General features: G+C 43.4%; 1 protein-coding gene and 1 long non-coding RNA gene across 2 annotated transcripts in view; both read right to left on the bottom strand.

The window, feature by feature from the left end:
- The window catches only part of LOC124049094 (junction-mediating and -regulatory protein-like), a 72,424-nt gene that overhangs the window by 33,415 nt on the left and 15,780 nt on the right, over positions 1–23,229 (bottom strand). The gene's annotated exons all lie outside the window — the stretch shown is intronic.
- On the bottom strand, positions 8,256–9,128 carry LOC124049095. Its single transcript, XR_006841355.1, has 3 exons — positions 9,093–9,128; positions 8,945–8,987; positions 8,256–8,389 (listed from the first exon to the last, which is right to left on the bottom strand). It is a non-coding gene; the product is annotated as an uncharacterized LOC124049095 (long non-coding RNA).

Raw genomic sequence — 23,229 nt, 5'->3', positions numbered from 1 at the left:
GTACCACTCGTTTCAATTCATACAGTACAACCCTCCCTCAGTTCTCCCAGGTGTAATATTGAAAGGCTGCTGCTACATCACCAATCTAAGCAGTGAATAGCCTAACAGTACCCTTCTGCTCTGTCTGTCTGGTGTGGCTTGAAAAGAGAGGAGTCGCTGTGGATAGGATGAATAGGGGCTCTTAAGTTGTTAACCCTAGCCAGGTTTTCCATAGCCAGCCACACACACAGGTCCACTCTAGGGATCAGGGGCTAGAGACAGACACTGGTCAATTCAGCTCCAACACTGCTCCTACTGTTTACCTTGGCCAGGCATCTCCAAGGTAACCATAGACAGGCCAGCCCTGCACTTAGCTAAGAGAGGGCTGGCTGAGAGGGAGGGAGCTACTGTAGCACTAGAACAGTTGCATTAGGAAAGGGAAATGGGGATACCTAGTCACTTGTACAACTGAATGATTTCAACTGAAATGTGTCTTCTGCATTTAACCCAACACCTCTGAGTCAGAGAAGGTACAAGCTGCCAATAGGCATAAATGTAAACAATCCAGTATCAATGCAACCTTCCAGGCAAGAACGGAATATGTTGTCTGGTGAGTGACATTTTCTGTGACCTCTGACCCAACTGTGGTTAAGGCAGCCCTGGGCGCACAAATTGACGAATGACCGAGTGTGTATGTGTTTGTGTTGTAGTTGATTTCTGGCCAGAGCTCACATATAACTACAGTGATTGGCTGGCTCTCTTTATAACAAACATCTCTGATTGGCTGGGAAAGAGTAGCAAAAAACTTCTGATTGGTGGAGAATCCACAAAGTACAGACGACCATCGCAAGGTAAACTTAAAAGCGCAGTGGGAACATGAGTGAGCAATTATGATCACACACACACACACACACACACAAAGGGTAATTAGAATCGTACTAATAACAATTGTACACCAGAGGGAACTTATCAAGCCTAACTCTACCAGTCTATCAGGGTGAAATCTGCCTGGTCTTCATAGTGTAATGCCAGTAGGCCTGGTTGTCAGGAAACAGCCTTCCTATGATGTGAACAGCAGTCCTTCCTTTGAAAGATCACATCACTTCAGAGTTCACATTAGTCCGTTGTTAGCTATTTATGCGCTACGGAAAATTACAAAATGAGACATGTGGCAAAAGTCTGCAATTCCTCACACTGTGTGTGTGTGTGTGTGTGTGTGTGTGTGTGTGTGTGTGTGTGTGTGTGTGTGTGTGTGTGTGTGTGTGTGTGTGTGTGTGTGTGTGTGTGTGTGTGTGTGTGTGTGTGTGTGTGTGTGTGTGTGTGTGTGTGTGTGTGTGTGTGTGTGTGTGTGTGTGTGTGTGTGTGTGTGTGTGTTTAGCTCGAACAACATACATTGTATTCCATCTGGACAAGAGGCATACCTATGTAAGAATGCTGTTCATCGACGACAGCTTAGCATTTAACACCCCCTAAACGCATCAATGAGCTCTCGACCCCGCCCTGTGCAACTGGGTCCTGGACTTTGACGGGCCGCCCCCAGGTGGTGAGAGTAGGAAACAACATTTCCACCCCGCTGATCCTCAACACTGGGGCCCCACAAGGGTGGTTCTCAGCCCCCTACTTTACTCCCTGTTCACCCATGACTGCATGGCAATGCACGCCTCCAACTCAATCATCAAGTTTGCAGACGACATTACAGTGGTAGGCTTGATTACCAACAACAACGAGACGGCCTACAGGGAGGAGGTGAGGGAGCTCAACATCAAACAAAAAAAGGGAGATGATCGTGGACTTCAGGAGACAGCAGTGGGAGCATCCCCCCATCCGCATCGAGAGGACAGTAGTGGAGAAGGTAGAACGTTTTAAGTTCCTCAGCGTACACAATACGGACAGACTGAAATGGTCCACCCTAACAGACAGCGTGGTGAAGAAGGTGCAACAGGAGGCTGAAGAAATTTGGCTTGTCACCTAAAACACTCAAAAACTCTTACAGATAAACAATCGAGAGCATCCTGTCGGGCTGTATCACCGCCTGGTACGGAAACTACTCCACCTACAACCGTAAGACTCTCCAGAGGGTAGTGTGGTTTGCAAGACCTACCACACCAGATCATCAAGGACAACAACCACCCGAGCCACTGCCTGTTCACCCCGCTAACATCCAGAAGGCGAGGTCAGTACAGGTGCATCAAAGCTGGGACCGAGAGACTGATAAACAGCTTCTATCTCAAGGCCATCAGACTGTTAAACAGCCATTGTTAACACCGAGAGGCTACTGCCAACATACAAACTCAAATCTCTGGCCACTTTAAAAAATGGATGTAATAAAGGTATCACTAGTCACTTTAAATAATGCCACTTTAATAATGTTGACATATCATACATTACTCATCTCATATGTACAGTTGAAGTCAGAACTTTACATACACCTTAGCCAACTACATTTAAACTGTTTTTCACAATTCCTGACATTTAATCCTAGTAAAAATGCTCTGTCTTAGGTCAGTTAGGATCACCACTTTATTTTAAAAACGTGAAATATCAGAATAATAGTAGAGAGAATGATTTACTTCAGCTTTTATGTATTTCATCACATTCCCAGTGGGTCAGAAGTTTACATACACTCAATTAGTATTTGGTAGCATTGACTTTCAATTGTTTAATTTGGGTCAAACGTTTCAGGTACCCTTCCACAAGCTTCCCACAATAAGTTGGGTGAGTTTTGGCCCATTCCTCCTGACAGAGCTTGTGTAGCTGAGTCAGGTTTGTAGGCCTCCTTGATCGCACACGCTTTTTCAGTTCTGACAACAATTTTTCTATGGGATTGAGGTCAGGGCTTTGTGATGGCCATTGTCCATTTGGAAGATCCATTTGCGACCAAGCTTTAGCTTCCTGACTGATGTCTTAAGATGTTGTTTCAACATATCCACAGAATTTTCCTTTCTCATGAGGCCATCTATTTTGTGAGGTGCACCAGTCCCTCCTGCAGCAAAGCACACCCACAACATGATGCTGCCAACCCATGCTTCACGGTTGGTATGTGTGTTCTTCGGCTGGCAAGCCTCCCCCCTATTCCTCCAAACATAACAATGGTCATTATGGCCAAACAGTTCTATTTTTGTTTCATCAGACCAGAGGACATTTCTCCAAAAAGTACCATCTTTGTCCCCATGTGCAGTTGCAAACCATAGTCTGGCTTTTTTTTATTGCGGTTTTGGAGCAGTGGCTTCTTCCTTGCTGAGCGAACTTTCAGGTTATGTCGATATAGGACTCGTTTTACTGTGGATATAGATACTTTTGTACCTGTTTCCTCCAGCATCTTTACAAGGTCCTTTGCTGTTGTTCTGGGAATGATTTGCACTTTTTGCACCAAAGTACGTTCAGCTCTAGGAGGCAGAACGCGTCTCCTTCCTGAGCGGTATGACGGCTGCGTGGTCCCATGGTGTTTATACTTGCATACTATTGTTTGTACAGATGAACGTGGTACCTTCAGGCATTTGGAAATTGCACCCAAGGATGAACCAGACTTGTGGAGGTCTACAAAAACAAAACAAAGGTCGGTTGATTTGTTTTGATTTTCCCATGATGTCAAGCAGAGGCACTGAGTTTGAAGGCATTGAATTACATCCACAGGTACAAATAATCTGTCTGTAAACAATTGTTGGAAAAATGACTTGTGTCGATAGGTGTCCTAACCGACTTGCATTAACATCTGCTAACCATGTGTATGTGACCAATAATATTTGATTTGTAAATGTGTGCACATTTGAGCGCATGGAACTTTGCATACAATCATCCACACATCAACTGAAACCAGGCAGGTACTGTTCTTGCTATTATAATAGCAAGCCTACCAAGTGAGTTTGCTTATTTTGCTTTGGGTACATGTTGGCCATAGACACAGACCTAGGATCAGTTTCCCTCCCCCAACCCTTATGTAACCATTAATGTAACCATTAAGGGGGAGTGAGGAATGCAAAACTCACCTTAGATCAGTGTCTAGGAAGAAGCAACATCAAAGCCGCTTAACTTAGCTACAGGTCGTAAAATGTGCAGTTCCGCAGGCCCTCTCACACACTACCTTCAATTACCTTTGACCCAAAGCCTGGGTCCCTGCCCTGAATGGTGGGGGAGATGTAATATATAATAATAATAATAATAATATATGCCATTTAGCAGACGCTTTTATCCAAAGCGACTTACAGTCATGTGTGCATACATTCTACGTATGGGTGGTCCCGGGGATCGAACCCACTACCCTGGCGTTACAAGCGCCATGCTCTACCAACTGAGCTACAGAAGGACAACGAGATGTGTATGGGCTAATTTGAACTAATCCTCAGTGCTGCAGTTGGAGTCTAACGCCCAGTGTCTGACATGCTAACTCCCCATGACTAACACACACACACATTATTAAATCCCTTCAGGAATATAGGGCATACTTGCTTTGACCCTGCTAGGCAGGGGGCTAAAACCCAAGGCAATCAACCAGAGCTGTCCCTTTACAGTCATGCCACTCAACTCAGCAACACTCAACAGACAAGCTCTCATATAGCTTACTATTTTACATACAGAGAATGAAATCCTGTGCAGGGAAGAAAAGATGAAAAGCTATAGATAGCTATTGAAGCTGTATCTTTGGCTGTACAGATATAAAGACTTCTCAGGCGTAATGGGGTGTGGAGGTCTGAGGGAAGGGAGGTCTGAGGAAAACTCTCTTAATTACAGGAGCACAGTAGACTTTTACAGAATGGGAGTTTCCATCTTACTGTTAAAGGCCATGTTGCAAGTTACATTTTCCAATATAAATAGAACATACACCCAGTCTCATGGCAAAAAGAAATATGAATAGACGTACTATTGTTTTTCCGGCCAGCTAAAGAAAAAGATGTGTGAAGCACGTGCGCTAGTAAGTAACGTTCCCTCATGTGCATGACACAGCCTGTGATTTTGCCTGTGTCGGTCGTTCAGGTGAAGATTCTGAAGCTGACTGGGGAAAAATGACAAAATTCTAAGTAATACCACTTTGAAGTAACGGAACAACAGAACTTGCGTTCTAGATGTGACGGAAATGGACATGCATTTTTGGGAGAACGGACACGTCAGCAAATATCTGTGAAGCTCAAGGTCTTAGGGTAAAATATTAATAGCCACTTTGAAAGTAATGCTTGGCTACACACAAAAACAATGAAAAAAATGACAAATCATATATACTTCAGAGAGGAAAATGTACTGCTATGGATATGAAACTGTGCAAAATGAGTGGTTATATACTAAAGATTTATTCACCAAACGTCATCATAATACTGTTGTTGTCATCTGAAAATCCAGTGTACCTCAAAAGAGCCAGGAAATCACCAGTATCTTGAATAGTTATTGCATAGGCTATCAAAGTGGTCCTGTCTTAACCAACCATAAATGCACAAAATGTGCTAAAACATGCATTTACAAATCTTTTTTTGAAAATGTCTATTTTCATTGCGAATTAGAGTGCTGCATACCTCCCTGCACTCCATTTTAAATGTATAATGTTTTCATAATTTCATTCTAGATCATTAAATGAAATGTTTTATTTAAAATATTAAATGTTATTATCAATCACCTACTGAGTAACAGAATAAACATACAAAAACTCAATTCAACTTTTTTTTTTACAAACTCATGCTTTGTATTAATTTCACACCATTCAATCTGCCAGCACATGCTCTACGGAAATGGTACCTCCTCTCCGTTGTCCAAAAAGGACACAGGGACTGGACAACTTGACCTGCAGCCACCCAAACCTTGTTGTCTTTGGCTGGCAAGATGTACACAAATCCTGTGTGGTCATTTCCCCTAAAAAACTGCATTTCAACAGCATCAGTCAGTCTTTATCTGTTACCAGTCCCACAAACTGCCTGTATATACACTGAGTTTACCAAACATTAAGAACACCTTCCTAATATTGACTTGCACTATGCACTGAACTTGTCTGATGCTTTAAGCATACTGTTTGATTAAATAATTAAGACACCCAAATGACTCAAGAAAGAACCCGATGGTTACACTGTTAAAAAATGACAGTGAGTGCCTGTGTGACTGGTGCACATTGTCCCACTCTCCTCCCGACTGCAGCAAAAAGGCACCTCAGCACAGCAAGTGTTTATTGCGCTGTCCGTGATAAGCTACAACATAATTTTAGCCATTTAGTTTCTTACTTGTTCCTGACTGAAAAGTTCTGTTACCGAAATCCCTAATTTGTTTATGAAAAATATTCCCTATTCCCTCAACTCTTGCTCTCTTTTACGTGAAAGAGGTAAGCATCGCATGCATGTGACCAATAGGGCCTAACCTATAGCCTATCATAATCAAATCGCTAAATTGGTTATAACAAATTCCGAACACAGTAATGTCGACAGGAAAATGAATGCAGAGGATGTGAAAAAGAAACGGGTTGAATGTTTACTTGTTGCTCAGGACAGGGGGGAAAGGGTAAGTCAGATCTGTGGAAAACATTTCACTTAGTTGTGGAAACTACTGGATATCAAGAAAAGGGGAGGGTATAGGAGCAAGTCTAGCGTGAGTATTATGTGTGCCAAACAGCTGTTAGATTACAATATTATTATTATTATTATTTCTGACCATTTGGAAGTGTAAACACTCAATCAATAAGTGTACGAGAGATTCTGTATAAAAAAAATATTTAAAAAAGATAAAGCCTTTACTACAGCAGACTAAAAACAGTTGCATGCATTCGTGAATGTATTTATTGTTTAGGCTAATTATTCAAAGCTCCCTTTGTTATTTAATTTTTAAACTAAAATGCTTGATTGCATTTCAAAGCATGAATGTCTCATATGCTGTGTGGTGGCATGAATGAATGAATGAATGATTGATACAGTAGCCTATAAATTGAAATTACAGGCCTCAGTAAATTACGGTATTAAGACCAAACAGGACGCGCTCTTATGCCTACAACTCGATGGTGGTTGTACAAGGCTGCTATACAAAGCCTACTAATGATAACGACATTACTTATTTTAATGATGATCATAATAATAATTGTAATAACATTTACATTTACATAACAATAAAGAGCTCAAGAAAAATGATTTATTATTATTATTTTCCTGCCTGTTTGGAACAGTGTAAACACTAAATAAATGACTAGTAACAGCAGTCTGATTCTAACAAAAACAATGGTAAAGTCTTTGATACAGCATAGCGAAGATTAACAACACCCGAATAGGTGAAATTGCTTTACCCAACATTTTCCCGTTGCATGAGGCATGGTACTCACGAAGGCTGTTAAACTAACACTCAAACAGGCAACATCTGTCTTATTTCTGTAGATATATATGGATTACTTATAAAGCCAGGCACATTAAAAGTTGGGCTATTGATTATAGACCTCCATTTCCTTAAGACAATTAGTCTAAGCCAAGGGCTGTTTCCTCCTCTCTGCTGCTGCCCCCGATGCATTCTTCTAATCCCAATATGCTGGTTAATTTTTCCATTATCCACAAAGCAACATAGGGAAAGGCACCAATTCTACGGCGCACTGAAGATTATGTTTCAGAACCGTGGACAGTGGCTGTATCCAACGCGGGAGAAAGCGCATGTTATAAAATAATATTAGATTTATTAGTGCTGCACCATTATTTTAACATAATATAGCCATATACAATTTCAGTATCACGTCTTAGAGTGATGGACTGTGCTATCCCCGCGGCCTCCGCAATGGATAGGAGTCCATTGAGACAGGCGCAAATCAGGAGTATTGTGCACCATAAAAAATATATATTGTAACTGCTCTATTTAAGAAATCTCGGTCGACCAACAGCCTATCGACCAAACAATCTACCAGTCGACTACATGGGGTCAGCCCTAATGGTGATACACATCTTCTTCAAGCTTCCTGACTGACTACTTCAGTGGTTCCCGGAAGCAAGGGCCTTACCTGGGAGTACAACAACAGTCTCGCAGTCATTCTGTCAACATGTATTTGATGTAACCACTCAAATTAATACAAACTGCTACAGACGCAAGCACCGACATATTCACTTTTTGCCATTCTTTAGTCATGTGGGATATATATTTTAGTTGAGACACCTGTATGATATACATTAATAAAAATGCATTCACTCTGGACATGAGACTTTATTTTAGACATTTTAAATCATAAGCTTTAAGTGTATTTGTCTTGATGTTTAAGTTATCACAGAAGTAAGTACAATTTTGAAGACCAACATGCTATGAAAAAGTTATTGTTTTGTAATCTTACAATAAAACAAAAATTAGTTGTTATACAAAACTTTATTGCATTTGGTCATCCACAAAATGTGGGCATTGAAAGTCTGCGGATAGCTGACAACAGGATGGCAGGTGTTTTGATGTGCTGCTCTAGAGTTCGATAGCCCAGCAGACTCACCTAGAGGAAAGGAGGATGGACACGTGTTAGTTATGATAAAAGTCTGGGAGACTTTTACAGGGAGGAGACAGCATGGTCCCGTGTGGCTCAGTTGGTAGAGCATGGCACTTGCAACGCCAGGGTTGTGGATTTGATTCCCATGGGGGACCAGTACAAATTAAAATGTATGCTCTCACTATGGTAAATTGCTCTAGATAAGAGCATTTGCTAAATGACTAAAAATGTAAAAGCGTGAATTGGAGTGAGTACAGTAAATCCAATCCAACCATTGGTCCTGGATAATATGTTAGCATCACACAAGCAGACTGCCATAGTGAAGGAGGTTTACATAGTGCATCAAGTATACTATTATGAATGGCGCTTATTTCTCTGTGCTCTGAAGAGATCGCAGGTACTTGTTCAGAAGCCTCTGCAGGTCCTTGGACCAGTCGGTCTCTTAAGCACCTGGTTAGAGCCATTGACCGTTCTCTGGCATCTATGATGCCGGCTTCTCCACTTAGTATTAGCTCTTGAAATAGTATAATGCAATGTAAAGGAAAATGTAATATTACTTACTAGCATAGAGTGCTCCATGTTCCTGCTGATAGCAAGCCTCAACCTGGATGCAGAGAAATTTCCTGCCTTAGATTATGGTTGCATCTATCTCCACCAGGCTCCAATAAATCAGATTACAATCCAGCGGATTAACAAACAAAATTGGTACCTGTATTTAGGATTCATGTATCAGTTTGCCTACTTCATGATCATGCCTGTAAATTACAATAGAGTGGTCATCACTAGTTACTACAAACACAAGTCATACACCCTGCTTATTTCTACAATTTATCTTCTTAAAATCTGATTTTAAACCTAAACCTACCCTAACCACACTGCTAACCTTACACCTAACCTTAAATTTAGGTTAAACCTTAAAGAATGTTTTCATGCATTTTTACAATTTGGCCAATTTTTACTTTGTGGTAACTAATATGCACACCATTTTGTGACAATGGTTACGACAAATATGAATTTATAGCGAAGCTATTATTTATATTATGGCACCACGTATCATTTCACACAAAAATCATGACATCGCAGACAACATGCTCCTTATTTGACTATAGTTTAGCTGCAAGCTTAGCCACATGCACCCTGTGATTGAGGCCAGGATAATTTTGCAACCAAACTGCTTCAAATAGGGTGATTAGCCTAAGTAGCTAGCTAGCTAAATGACAACCCTATTAACCTCATAGTCCGCATGCGGGATCGTGACTACAGCCTCAAGCTCATTACCATAACGCAACGTTAGCGATTTCTAAAAATCGCAAATGAAATGAAATAAATATGCCTGCTCTCAAGCTTATCCTTTTCTTAACAATCCTGTCGTCTCAGATTTTCAAAATATGCTTTAGAACCAGAGAAAATCAATAATTTGTGTAAGAGTGGTGATAGCTAGCTTAGCATTTAGCGTTAGCATTTAGCACGCAACATATTCACAAAAACCAGCAAAGGGATCAAATAAAATAATTTACCTTTGAAGAACTTCAGATGTTTCAATGAGGAGACTCTCAGTTACATAGCAGATGTCCAGTTTTTCCTGAAAGATTCTTGTGTAGGACACAACGTTCCGTTTTGTTACTATGCATTTGGCTACCGAAACTAACCGAAAATTCAGTGACCTACACGTCGAACTTTTTTCCGAATTAACTCCATAATATCGACTGAAACATGGAAAACGTTGTTTGAATCAATCCTCAAGGTGTTTTGTCATATATATCTTCATTGAAATGCCAGTCCTAGAAGCCTGCATTCTTCTCTGATTCGGATGGAAAAATACTGGTAGGTGACTTTTGCGCACCAATTTCCACACAGACACCGTGCGGGACACTTGGCAATTGTAGTCTCTTCTGGTCAATCTTCCAATGATATGCCTACAAATACGTCACAATGCTGCAGACACCTTGGGGAAACGCTAGAAAGTGTCCGTTCATTCCTGTCGCATTCACAGCCATATAAGGCGATCATGGAAAACCTACCCTCAAAAATCCTGTTCATTTCCTGGTCGCTCAAACATCTTGGGTTTGCCTGTAGCTTTAGTTCTAAGGCACTCACAGTGAAAATCTTTGCAGTTCTGGAAACGTCAGAGTGTCTTCTTTCCAAAACTATCAATTCCAAGCATAGTCAAGCATCTTTTCGTGACAAAATATTGCGCTTAAAACGGGCACGTCTTTTTATCCAAAAATGAAATACTGCCCCTAGAGTCTTAACAGGTTAATTCTAGAAGTATCGACTCTATTGCTTAATTCAAAAAGTAGGCTTCAACTCCTAGTTACATCTGTAGGCACTAATGTGAGCTAGATAGCCAACATGCATGGTTTCTGACTTGCCACAAACCTGGTTACTTCACATCTGACAGATATTTAGCTACTGTAGCTAGCTAGATAATAATGATTTATGGTAATCGCAGTTATTTAATTATCTAGCTAACTAGATAAGTGTAAAACGCAGATAGCTAGCTAGCTAACCAACTAGGGAGTTATCAAAAAAACTCACTCGTTAACTTACCATACTTTTCTGACCAACTAGACATTACTTTAGCCAACCTCGGCCGACTGCTTATTGCCTACTCCATTCTCTAGGTCTTCTTCTAAAAACAATGACTGTAGTTCGTGCTTCATTTTCAAAAGAAACCCACTCTCACACTGCCATCTGGTGCAGCCAGGCAATCAATGGCTCAGCGTTCCAAAAATACACCTGAATCTGAAAAAGTACACCTGAAGCATGAACAATGTTCTATTTCATATTTGTATGATCCGCGTGCAGCCCAGAAATATACAGTGCCTTCGGAAATTATTCTGACACACATTTTGTTATGTTACAGCCTTATTCTAAAATGGATGAAATACAAAAAAAATCCTAAGCATTCGACACACAATACCCCATAATGTCTAAGTGAAAACTGTTTATCAATTTTTGCAAATGTATAAAAATAAAATAACCCAGAAATAACATAGTTACATAAGTATTCAGACCCGTTGCTATGAGACTCAAAATTGAGCTCAGGTGGATCCTGTTTCCATTGATCATCTTTGAGATGTTTCTACAACTTGATTGGAGTCCACCTGTGGTAAATTTAATTGATTGGACATGATTTGGAAAGGCACACCTGTCTATATAAAAGGTCCCACAGTTGACAGTGCATGTCAGAGCAAAAACAAAAAAGTTTGGAAGCACCAAGACTCTTCCTAGAGCTGGCCAAACTGAGCAATCGGGGGAGAAGAACCTTGGTCAGGGAGGTGCCAAGGTACCCGACTGTAACTCTGAGAGAGCTCTAAGGTTCTTCTGTGGAGATGGGAGAACCTTCCAGAAGGACAACCATCTCTGCAGCACTCCACCAATCACGCCATTATGCTAGAGTGGACAGACGGAAGCCACTCCTCAGTAAAAGGCAGCCCGCTTGGAGTTTGCCAAAAGGCACCTAAAGGACCCTCAGACCATGAAAAACAAGATTGAACTCTTTAGCCTGCATGCCAAGGTCACATCTGGAGGAAACCTGGCACCATCTCTACAGTAAAGCATGGTGTGGGGGTGTTTTTCAGCGGGTGCGACTGGGAGACTAGTCAGGATTGAGGCAAAGATGAACAGCGCAAAATACAGAGAGATCCTTGATGAAAACCTGCTCCAGAGCTCTCAGGATCTTCCAACAGGACAACTTTTTATTTAACTAGGCAAGTCAGTTAAGAACATATTCTTATTTACAATGACGGCCTACATCGGCCAAAACCGGACGACGCTGGGACAATTGTGTGCCGCCCTATCAGACTCCCAATCTCGTCCGGTTGTGATACAACCATGGATTCGAACTGGGGTGTCTGTAGTGACGCCTCAAGCACTGAAATGCAGTGTCTTAGACCACTGTGCCACTTGGGCACCCCGACAACGACCCGAAGCACACAGCCAAGACAGCGTAGGAGCAGCGCCGGGACAAGTCTCTGAATATCCTTGAGTGGCCCAGCCTGAGCCTGAACATCTCTGGAGTGACCTGAAAATAGCTGTGAAGAAACACCCCCCATCCAACCTGACAGGGCATGAAAGGTTCTGCAGAGAAGAATGGGAGAAACTCCCCAAATACAGGTGTGCCAAGCTTGTAGTGTCATACCCAAGAAGACTCGAGGCTGTAATTGCTGCCAAAAGTGCTTCAACAAAGTACTGAGTAAAGGGTATGAATACTTATGTAATGAATACTTATGTAATACTTATGTAACTTATGTGATGTTTGTTTAAATCTTAAATAAATTGGCAAAAAATTTTTTTTTTTAACTGTTTTTGCTTTGTCATTATGGGGTACTGTATGTATATTGACAAGAAAAAATAACAATTTAATCAATTTTAGAATAAGGCTGTAACCTAACAAAATGTGAAAAAGTGAAGGGGTCTGAATACTTTCCGGAGCCACCAGATAATTGATTCTCTCTGATTTACAATGTCGGATAAAAAAAAAGTGACATCAGATTCAAATGTATGTACATTTGAAGTCAGAAGTTTACATACACCTTAGCCAAATGCATTTAAACTCCGTTTTTCACAATTCCTGACATTTACTCCTAGTAAAAATTCCCTGTTTTAGGTCAGTTAGGATGACTACTTTATTTTTTACTTTTTATTTTACCCCCCTTTCTCTCCATTTTTGTGGTGTCCAATTGTTAGTAGCTACTAACTTGTATCATCGCTACAACTCCTGTACGGGCTTGGGAGAGACGAAGGTTGAAAGTCATGTGTCCTCCAATACACAACCCAACCAAGCCGAAACACCATGCACCTGGCAACCGTGCACTGCGCCCGGCCCCCTTTTTCCACGATGGGACAAGGATATCCCTACCGGCCAAGCCCTCTCTAACCCGGACGACACTACGCTGGTTACGGCAGAGCCTGGGCACGAACCCAAAGTCTCTGGTGGCACAGCTTGCACTGCAGTACAGCACCCTTAACCACTGTGCCACCCGGGAGACCCTCCCACTTTATTTTAATAATGTGAAATGTCAGAATAATAGTAGAGAGAATTCAGCATTTCTTTCTTTTGTTCATCACATTCCCAGTGAGTCAGAAGTTTACATACAAACCATTTAAAGGCAATGCTACCAAATACTATTTGTTTAACTTGAGTCAAACGTGTCAAGTAACCTTCCACAAGCTTCCCACAATAAGTTGGGTGAATTTTGGCCCATTCCTCCTGACAGAACTGGTGTAACTGAGTCAGGTTTGTAGGCCTCCTTGCTCGCACATGCTTTTTCAATTATGCCCACAAATTTTCTATAGGATTGAGGTCAGGGCTTTGTGATGGCCCACTCCAAAACCTTGACTTTGTTGTCCTTAAGCCATTTTGACACAACTTTGCAAGTATGCTTGGGTCATTGTCCATTTGGAAGACCCATTTGCGACCAAACTTTTAACTTCCTGACTGATGTCTTGAAATTTTGCTTCAATATATCCACAGAATGTTCCTTCCTCACAAAGCCATCTATTTTGTGAAGTGCACCAGTCCCTCCTGCAGCAAAGCACCCCCACAACATGATGCTGCCACCTAGTGCTTCACGGTTGGGATGGTGTTCTTCGGCTTGCAAGCATCCCCCTTTTTCCTCCAAACATAACGATGGACATCATGGCCAACAGTTCTATTTTTGTTTCATCAGACCAGAGGACATTTCTCCAAATGTACCATCTTTGTCCCCATGTGCAGTTGCAAACCGTAGTCTGGATTTTTGACGCGGTTTTGGAGCAGTGGCTTCTTCCATGCTGAGCGGCCTTTCAGGTTCTGTCGATATCGGACTCGTTTTACTGTGGATATAGATACTTTGTACCTGTTTCCTCCAGCATCTTCACAAGGTCCTTTGCTGTTGTTCTGGGATTGATTTGCACTTTTCGCACCAAAGTACGTTCATCTCTAGGAGACAGAACGCGTCTCCTTCCTGAGTGGTATGATGGCTATGTGGTCCCCATGGTGTTTATACTTGCGAACTGTTGTTTGTACAGTTGAACGTGGTACCTTCAGGAGTTTGGAAATTGCACCCAAGGATGAACCAGACTTTGAAGGTAGGCATTGAATTACATCCACAGGTACACCTCCAATTGACTCAAATGATGTCAATTAGCCTATCAGAAGCTTCTAAAGCCATGACATTTACATTTAAGTCATTTAGCAGACATCATTCTTTTTGAATTTTCCAAGCTTTTTAAAGGCACAGTCAACTTAGTGTATGTAAACGTCTGACCCACTGGAATTGTGATACTGTGAATTATAAGTTAAATAATCTGTCTGTAAACAATTGTTGGAAAAATTACTTGTGTCATGCACAAAGTTGATGTCCTAACCGACATGCCAAAATGATAGTTTAACAAGAAATTTGTGGAGTGGTTGAAAAACGAGTTAATGTCTCCAACCTGGGGATCCCTGAGGTAGTAGCCTATTTTTTTCTTCCCGGTACAGATGACCTCCAGTAATAACCTTCATGGTAATAAAATAAAATAATACAAGTATTTTCCATGTTGTAGCCTACTTTGGATGTTCTTGTTGACAAATGATATCGATGTTGTGATGGTTCTGTTTAGGCTATTTAGACTAGATTATTGCTCTATTCCAATCACTTCTATAAATGTTTGGGACAGTGCTGCTATCTCTTCTCAAACAGTGCAGCCCTCAACTGAATCATTTTGAATATTTGCCATTGTTATCAGAGTGCAGGGAGGCAGACACAGACAAACAGGCAGGGCAGATGTTGTGATAAGGACAGAGTGTGTTAACCCAGTAATTCTCTGACTAGTGTCCTTGCTGTTCCCATGATCTTCTCACTATCAGCATGGAGGCCTGTAAAACATGTCCCTCTGTCTCCCCTCATTGACATGATCACCTACAGAATGACTGACAGAGGTCTGCTTCTGAATGTGAACATTCCACTCAATCCGCTGCGACATTCTCATCATCGCCCACAGCCTCAGGCTACTGTACTGAACAGTCAGAGGGAGCCATTGTGTCCATTGAGTTGCTGCTCTCCCTGGCCTTCACCAACCCACAATACATAATGGCCTCCTCTTCTCCCTTCAAGTCTCCTCCTCCTTCCCTTTCACTGCACTGTATTCAGAGAGGAGTTCTCTCTGTCCTACTCTGTGAGATCTCTGGCTTGCCTGTTATGAATTAGTATTAGGTAGGGGTGTAACGGTTCACGTGGGTTTGGTACGTATTGTGGTTTTTGGGTCACTGTTCAGTTTTGGTACAGCGGGGAATTTTTTTATTTTTTATTTTTTATTTCACCTTTATTTAACCAGGTAGGCAAGTTGAGAACAAGTTCTCATTTACAATTGCGACCTGGCCAAGATAAAGCAAAGCAGTTTGACAGATACAACGACACAGAGTTACACATGGAGTAAAACAAACATACAGTCAATAATACAGTATAAAGAAGTCTATATACAATGTGAGCAAATGAGGTGAGAAGGGAGGTAAAGGCAAAAAAGGCCATGGTGGCAAAGTAAATACAATATAGCAAGTAAAACACTGGAATGGTAGTTTTGCAATGGAAGAATGTGCAAAGTAGAAAAATAATGGGGTGCAAAATAAATAAATTAATTAAATACAGTTGGGAAAGAGGTAGTTGTTTGGGCTAAATTATAGGTGGGCTATGTACAGGTGCAGTAATCTGTGAGCTGCTCTGACAGTTGGTGCTTAAAGCTAGTGAGGGAGATAAGTGTTTCCAGTTTCAGAGATTTTTGTAGTTCGTTCCAGTCATTGGCAGCAGAGAACTGGAAGGAGAGGCAGCCAAAGAAAGAATTGGTTTTGGAGGTGACTAGAGAGATATACCTGCTGGAGCGTGTGCTACAGGTGGGAGATGCTATGGTGACCAGCGAGCTGAGATAAGGGGGGACTTTGCCTAGCAGGGTCTTGTAGATGACATGGAGCCAGTGGGTTTGGCGACGATTAAGAAGCGAGGGCCAGCCAACGAGAGCGTAAAGGTCGCAATGGTGGGTAGTATATGGGGCTTTGGTGACAAAACGGATTGCACTGTGATAGACTGCATCCAATTTGTTGAGTAGGGTATTGGAGGCTATTTTATAGATGACATCGCCAAAGTCGAGGATTGGTAGGATGGTCAGTTTTACAAGGGTATGTTTGGCAGCATGAGTGAAGGATGCTTTGTTGCGAAATAGGAAGCCAATTCTAGATTTAACTTTGGATTGAAGATGTTTGATATGGGTCTGGAAGGAGAGTTTACAATCTAACCAGACACCTAAATATTTGTAGTTGTCCACGTATTCTAAGTCAGAGCCGTCCAGAGTAGTGATGTTGGACAGGCGGGCAGGTGCAGGTAGCGATCGGTTGAAGAGCATGCATTTAGTTTTACTTGTTAAAATGAAATTCCAACAATTACTGTAGCTCATATTAGTTTATTTTACAAAAGACCCATAACTAAAAAACACCCCATTTGTGGCCCAAGTCCAGCTTCTGTGACAAAATTCACAATGTTCCTGGCATTGTCTGTTTTGACAAAAAGTAGGAGCTCTTCACGTGTCCAAAAAGTAGGACACGTTCCAAAATGGACCTGGGGCTTTCCCACCAGTACCGATATGCATTTTTAAAAAAAACGTATATAGGAGACCTGTTCCGAATGGACCCGAGGTAAACTAGAACAGTTCCGTACAGACCTTGTCGGATCCAGACCCGGGTTCGATCCAGATTAAAAGTCCATTTGTAAGTGACTTGATTAACCAGAACTGATAAAGCATGAGGGAGAGCAAGGTGTCAGAGGAGAGGCCTTGTGGTGTGTGTACTGCAGGAGTTCCTAAACCTTTTGGCCCGCAACCCCATTTTGATACCAACATTTGTTTGTGGCCCGACCATGTAAAAAAAATAAAGTTATGTAATCAAAGGCTAATGTTTCATTTTTTTATTGGGGCTATGACATTCTATTTCAAATTAGCCTGACAGTATTCAATCTGAATGAAGTATGGTTGGAAGTAACTGAAATGCATCAGAAAGATATTGGGATGTTCAGAAGATCATCAGGCAATAATTTTGTATGATATTCTGTGTAGAAAATAACATCACTATTGATTGTTCTTTTTCCCCCAGTCTGATTTACTGCCAGGTCGTCTACTATTTCTATTGAGTCCTCTGCAGCTTGTGAGCATATTGTGGGCATATTGAAAATCCCTTACATTGATGTCTATTTGCAAATCCAATCAGTTTTCCACGTTGATGCAGTAATCACATTGAATTTGTTGTTGTTGAAATGATGTGGAAACAACGTTGATTCAACCAGTTTTTGCCCTGTGGGATACGTGCTCCTGAGAGTTATCTTTCAGCAATGCGGGCTAAATCATTTTGTAGCTTAAAACTCTTTCGAACCCATAGCGGCCGCAAACGGCCTTTCATTAAATTACTATAGCGGCAGCGAGCGGCCTTTCATTAAATTACTATAGCGGCAGCGAACGGCCTTTTATTAAATTACTATAGCGGCAGCAAACGGCCTTTCATTAAATTACTATAGCGGCCGCAAACGGCCTTTCATTAAATTACTATAGCGGCAGCGAACGGCCTTTCATTAAATGACTATAGTGGCTGTCATGAATCCCGTTTCCTGAGTCTGTTTTTTGCCTGTGTTCTGTCCTGGAGTATTTTTTCCGGCGTCCTGGAACGCACCCTGTCTGGTTGCCGGGCAATGTAGCCAGATGGGAGTTCTGATTACCCGCACCTGTATCCCATCAGCTATCTGCACACCTGGTCCTGATCATCATCTCTCCTCTTCATAAGGCCGGACCTGACATCCATTCCCTGCCGGATCGTTAGCCATGAACAGTATGTTGTGCCATAGTATCAGCATCAAGTTGGATAGAATTTGTTTTGTTGTTTTTTACGTATTGCTTGCCTTAAACTTACTTCCGTTTGTTCTGTCTTCAGTTACTCACACGGATCATTTACCCCATTCCCGCCTGATCGTCGGAGAATTCCGCTACCCCATTGGATCCACCTATTTACTCCCATCAACTCACCACCGCTGCCCGCTACGCCACCTGGATATATCTACACATTCACATGTAAATAAATACTCACCTTCTTCCTACTCTCCTTGTCCTGGTCTGCTTCTGGGTTCGTTTTTGAAAGAACGTGACGGAACGATCCGGCCAAGGATGAACCCAGCGGACCTGGACTCAGTTTGCCATGCCATTACCCAGCAGGGGAAGACATTGGGACAACACAAGACTGCGCTACAGGAGATAGCGGGTTCAATCCAGAACTTCTCTGCTAGCTTGACACAAATCCAGGATCAGCTCAGTTTTCCGGCGATTCATTCACCACCTGTTTCACCCATCTCACCTGCCGTGTTTGGTGCGGTTTCCTTCCGTGAACCCAAAGTACCGACGCCTGATAAATATGAAGGGGATTTGGGAAGATGCCGTTCGTTTCTTATGCAGTGTGGGTTAGTGTTTGATCTGCAGCCCCATTCTTACGCCACTGACAAGGCTAGGATAGCCTTTGTTATTGAACTGCTGCGTGGAAGAGCTCTGGAATGGGCTTCAGCCGTTTGGGAACGACAGGAGACCTGCATGGCTTCTTACCAGGAGTTCACGGGAGAGATGAGAAAGCTTTTTGACCATCCAGTCTGAGGTAAGGACGCAGCTAAACGTTTGTTCACTCTTCGCCAAGGAGCTTGCAGTGTGGCAGACTTTATGATAGAGTTCAGGACATTGTCAGGACAAGCTGCCTTTTACCAGGGGTTGTCGGAGCAACTCAAGGACGAGCTGATATCCTATCCAGAGCCTAGTGACCTAGACAGCTTGGTCACTTTATCTATTTGGGTAGATAATAGAGTCCGAGAGAGGAGGGAGAAGCAGTGGGGCCCATCCAATCAATCAGCAACTCTGTTACCATTCGGTTCAGGAAGTGAACCAGAACGTATTGATCATTATTCCCCACACGGGATTAGTGGAGGGGTCTTGCCACCAGATCCTGAACCAATGCAAGTGTGGCGACACGGGCTAACTAAGGAGGAGCTCCAACGTAGACGTGAGACCAACAGCTGTCTCTAATGTGGTAGCTCGGGACATTACATCTCAGCTTGTCCACAGCGCCCGTTAAACTGCCCGGCTCGCTAGTTTTGGGAGGAATTTTAGCGAGCCAGTTTCAACCTCTCAAAGATCCTGTCAGACCCCGTTTTCCTGCGACCCTTATGAATAAGGATCAGAGCTTAGAGATGAACGCTTTTATCGATTCAGGTGCCGATGGCAGCTTTATTGATGCCGACTTGGTGGAACAGCTGGGGCTTTCCAAGGAGCAATTGCCGGAAGCCATTGAAGCAACCACTCTGAACGGCAGTAGTCTGACACGGATCACTATGAGGACTGAACCGGTTAAGATGTTGTTGGGGAATCATTCAGAGTTTATCTCCTCGCCCCATGTTCCTTTGGTTCTTGGTTACCCCTGGCTGAAGGAACACAATCCCTCGTTTGATTGGGTGACAGGTAAGGTAACTAGTTGGAACATTGATTGTCATGCTAACTGCCTTAGGACTGCCTGTTCTCCTGCCGTTTCCAGTCAGGTCAGTGACTCTGCTCATCCTGATTTGTCCCTGGTTCCAGAAACATATCACGAGTTGGGTGAAGTATTCAGTAAACAGAAGGCTCTGTCCCTTCCTCCCCACCGACCTTATGACTGTGCGATTAATCTGTTTCCTGGAGCTGCCTTTCCCAAGGGACGGTTATACAGTATCTCTCGACCTGAACGTGAGGCCTTGGAGACCTACATCAAGGAGTCTCTAGCTGCAGGTCTCATTCGGCCCTCGTCATCACCTCTGGGAGCAGGAATTTTTTTGTGAGCAAGAAGGATGGCTCTCTTCGACCGTGTATTGATTATCGGGGTTTGAATGATATTACGGTCAAGAACAAGTATCCCCTGCCCTTGATGAGCTCGGCTTTCGATTCTTTACAGGGTGCTACGGTTTTTAATAAGCTTGATTTACGTAATGCTTATCATTTGGTTCGGATCAAAGAAGGGGACGAGTGGTTGACTGGGTTCAATACTCCGATGGGACATTTCGAGTACCAGGTGATTCCGTTTGGACTGACCAAAGCTCCTGCTGTGTTCCAAAGTATGGTGAATGACGTTCTGAGACGTATGATTGGTATTTTTGTGTTCGTTTACCTGGATGATATCCTCATCTTCTCGAATGAGCTTTCGAGCCACGTTCAGCATGTCAAGCAGGTCCTGCAGCGGTTATTGGAGAACCGTCTGTTCGTGAAGGCTGAGAAGTGTGATTTTCACGCCCACACGACATCCTTCCTCGGGTACATCATCTCCAGGGGAGAGATCAAGATGGACCAAGAGAAGGTTCGGCCGGTTCGGGATTGGGTCCAGCCCGGTACGAGATTGCAGCTCCAGAGATTCCTGGGGTTTGCAAATTTTTATTGGAGGTTTATGCGTGATTACAGCCGGGTGGCCGCCCCTTTAACTGTACTGACGTCTTGCACCAGAAAGTTATGTTGGTCTCCTGAGGCAGACCGAGCATTTCTAGATTTGAAGAGCCGATTCACCAACGCCCCGATTCTCTCTCAACCTGACACTTCCCGTCAGTTCGTTGTGGAGGTGGATGCGTCTGTGGGGGTGGGCACCATCCTGTCCCAGCGTAGCTCCACTGACGGTAAACTCCATCCTTGCGCCTTCTACTCTTGTCGTCTTTCTCCAGCTGAAAGAAACTACGATGTGGGTAACCGAGAGCTTCTCGCTGTGAAGCTTGCCTTGGAGGAGTGGCGTCACTGGTTGGAGGGAGCGGAGCAACCGTTTGTGGTCTGGACTGACCACAAGAATCTGGCTTACGTGCAATCAGCTAAACGTCTCAACTCCCGTCAGGCCCGGTGGGCTTTGTTTTTTGGGTGATTCAATTTTTCCCTGACGTTCCGACCTGGGTCGAAGAACGGGAAGGCGGACGCCCTGTCCCGGATGTTCTCCAAGACGGAGGAGAGTGGGGCCAAGACTGAGACGATTCTTCTCCAGAACGTTGTCGTGGGAGCCGTTACATGGAGGATTGAGGAGGAGGTGATGGCGGCTCTTCAGACACAGCCCGGGCCCGGTAGCGGTCCACCCGGTTGGTTGTTCGTGCCTGAGTCGTTCGTTCTGCTGTCCTTCAGTGGTCCCACGCCAGCAAGATAGCTTGTCACCCTGGTGTTGCTCGGACTATGGCGCTACTGCGCAGACTATTTTGGTGGCCTGCCATGGGAGAAGATACCCGGAGGTTTGTTGCTGCTTGTCCTGTTTGTGCGCAGAATAAGAGTACCAATCGGGCCAGCTCTGGCTTCTTCAGCCCCTACCTATTCCCCGGCGACCTTGGTCGCATCTGGCCCTGTATTTTGTCACGGGGTTGCCCTCTTCTGTTGGTAACACGGTTATTCTGACCATTGTGGATAGATTCCGCAAGTTTGCCCACTTTGTTCCCCTCTCCAAGCTGCCATCTGCCACTGAGACGTCCGAGATCCTGGTTAGGGAGGTGTTCAGGGTCCACGGGTTGCCCTGTGACATTGTTTCTGACCGTGGTCCTCAGTTTACCTCTGCTGTCTGGAAATCCTTCTGTTTGGCCATTGGAGCTACAGGCAGTCTCACATCTGGATTTCGCCCCCAATCTAATGGTCAGGCGGAGAGAGCCAACCAGAAGATGGAGTCCACGCTGCGCTGTCTTGTTTCCTCTGATCCCACCTCTTGGTCCTCTCAATTACCTTGGGTCGAGTATGCTCATAATACTCTCCCTTCATCTGCCACTGGGATGTTTCCCTTCCAGTGCCTGTACGGTTACCAACCTCCCTTGTTTCCTTCTCAGGAGCGGGATCTCTCGGTTCCTTCTGTCCAGACCCACATTTGTCGTTGCCACCGCACCTGGCATCGGGCCAGGAAGGCCCTCCTTAAGGTTTCTGACCGGTATCAGATCCAGGCAAATCGTCGCCGTATTCCTGCCCCCGCTTATACCGTCGGAGATAAGGTTTGGTTGGCTACACGGGATCTTCCTCTACGGACTGAGTCGAGGAAACTGTCACCGAAGTTCATTGGTCCGTTTGTAGTGGAGAAGATCATTAATCCTGTTGTGGTCCAACTCAAGTTGCCTGCTACACTAAGAGTTCATCCCACCTTTCATGTCTCCTGCCTCAAGCCGGTTCTCCTCAGTCCTCTGAATTACTATAGCGGCAGCGAACGGCCTTTCATTAAATTACTATAGCGGCAGCGAACGGCCTTGTTTTTCTAACAATAATATCAGTGTTAATAATCACAAAATTGACTTGCAAACAACCGGTTGTCATATTCGTGTGGCTTTTGTCAACCAGAAAAAGGTCATGCTGTCATTTGTCTTTTTTCCCCACTTCATTAGCCAAAATGACAGCGCTGAAGTAGGCACGACTTTTCACTGTGAAAGAGGCTGCATTTATGTTGGTTGGTGATAAGGATTCGAACACATACTTGCACAATGAAAAGCGGTGATGTCAAGGTGAGTGAAATATGTAAACAGTAGATATATGCTTGGTGTTGTCAATGTTTGCTGTGAAACTTTGGGTCAGATTAGCACGTCCTGTCATGATCACTTAGTTGGTACAGGCAAGCACATCGGCGGTGGAGCTCAAATGATTGCTCTGTCTCATGGAAATAGTTGCAGTGTTTAGCTGTAATTTTGTCTTGTTTCTACTGATGTAATTAAAAGATGGAAACGGCCCAAGATGCTTGCTATAGCTTGCTAGCTAGTTAGTCTGTTAGGCAAGTTGTGTGTGTAGCGGTAAATTTGGGCTGCGCTCATGAATCGTCAACCTCAGCTATCACTTTCACTAGCTATCCATAC

This window comes from Oncorhynchus gorbuscha, linkage group LG11 (genome assembly GCF_021184085.1).
Source record: "Oncorhynchus gorbuscha isolate QuinsamMale2020 ecotype Even-year linkage group LG11, OgorEven_v1.0, whole genome shotgun sequence".
Lineage (NCBI taxonomy): Eukaryota > Metazoa > Chordata > Actinopteri > Salmoniformes > Salmonidae > Oncorhynchus > Oncorhynchus gorbuscha.
The sequence above is the reverse complement of the archived record's forward strand: the minus strand, read 5'-3'. Positions and strand labels throughout refer to the sequence as shown.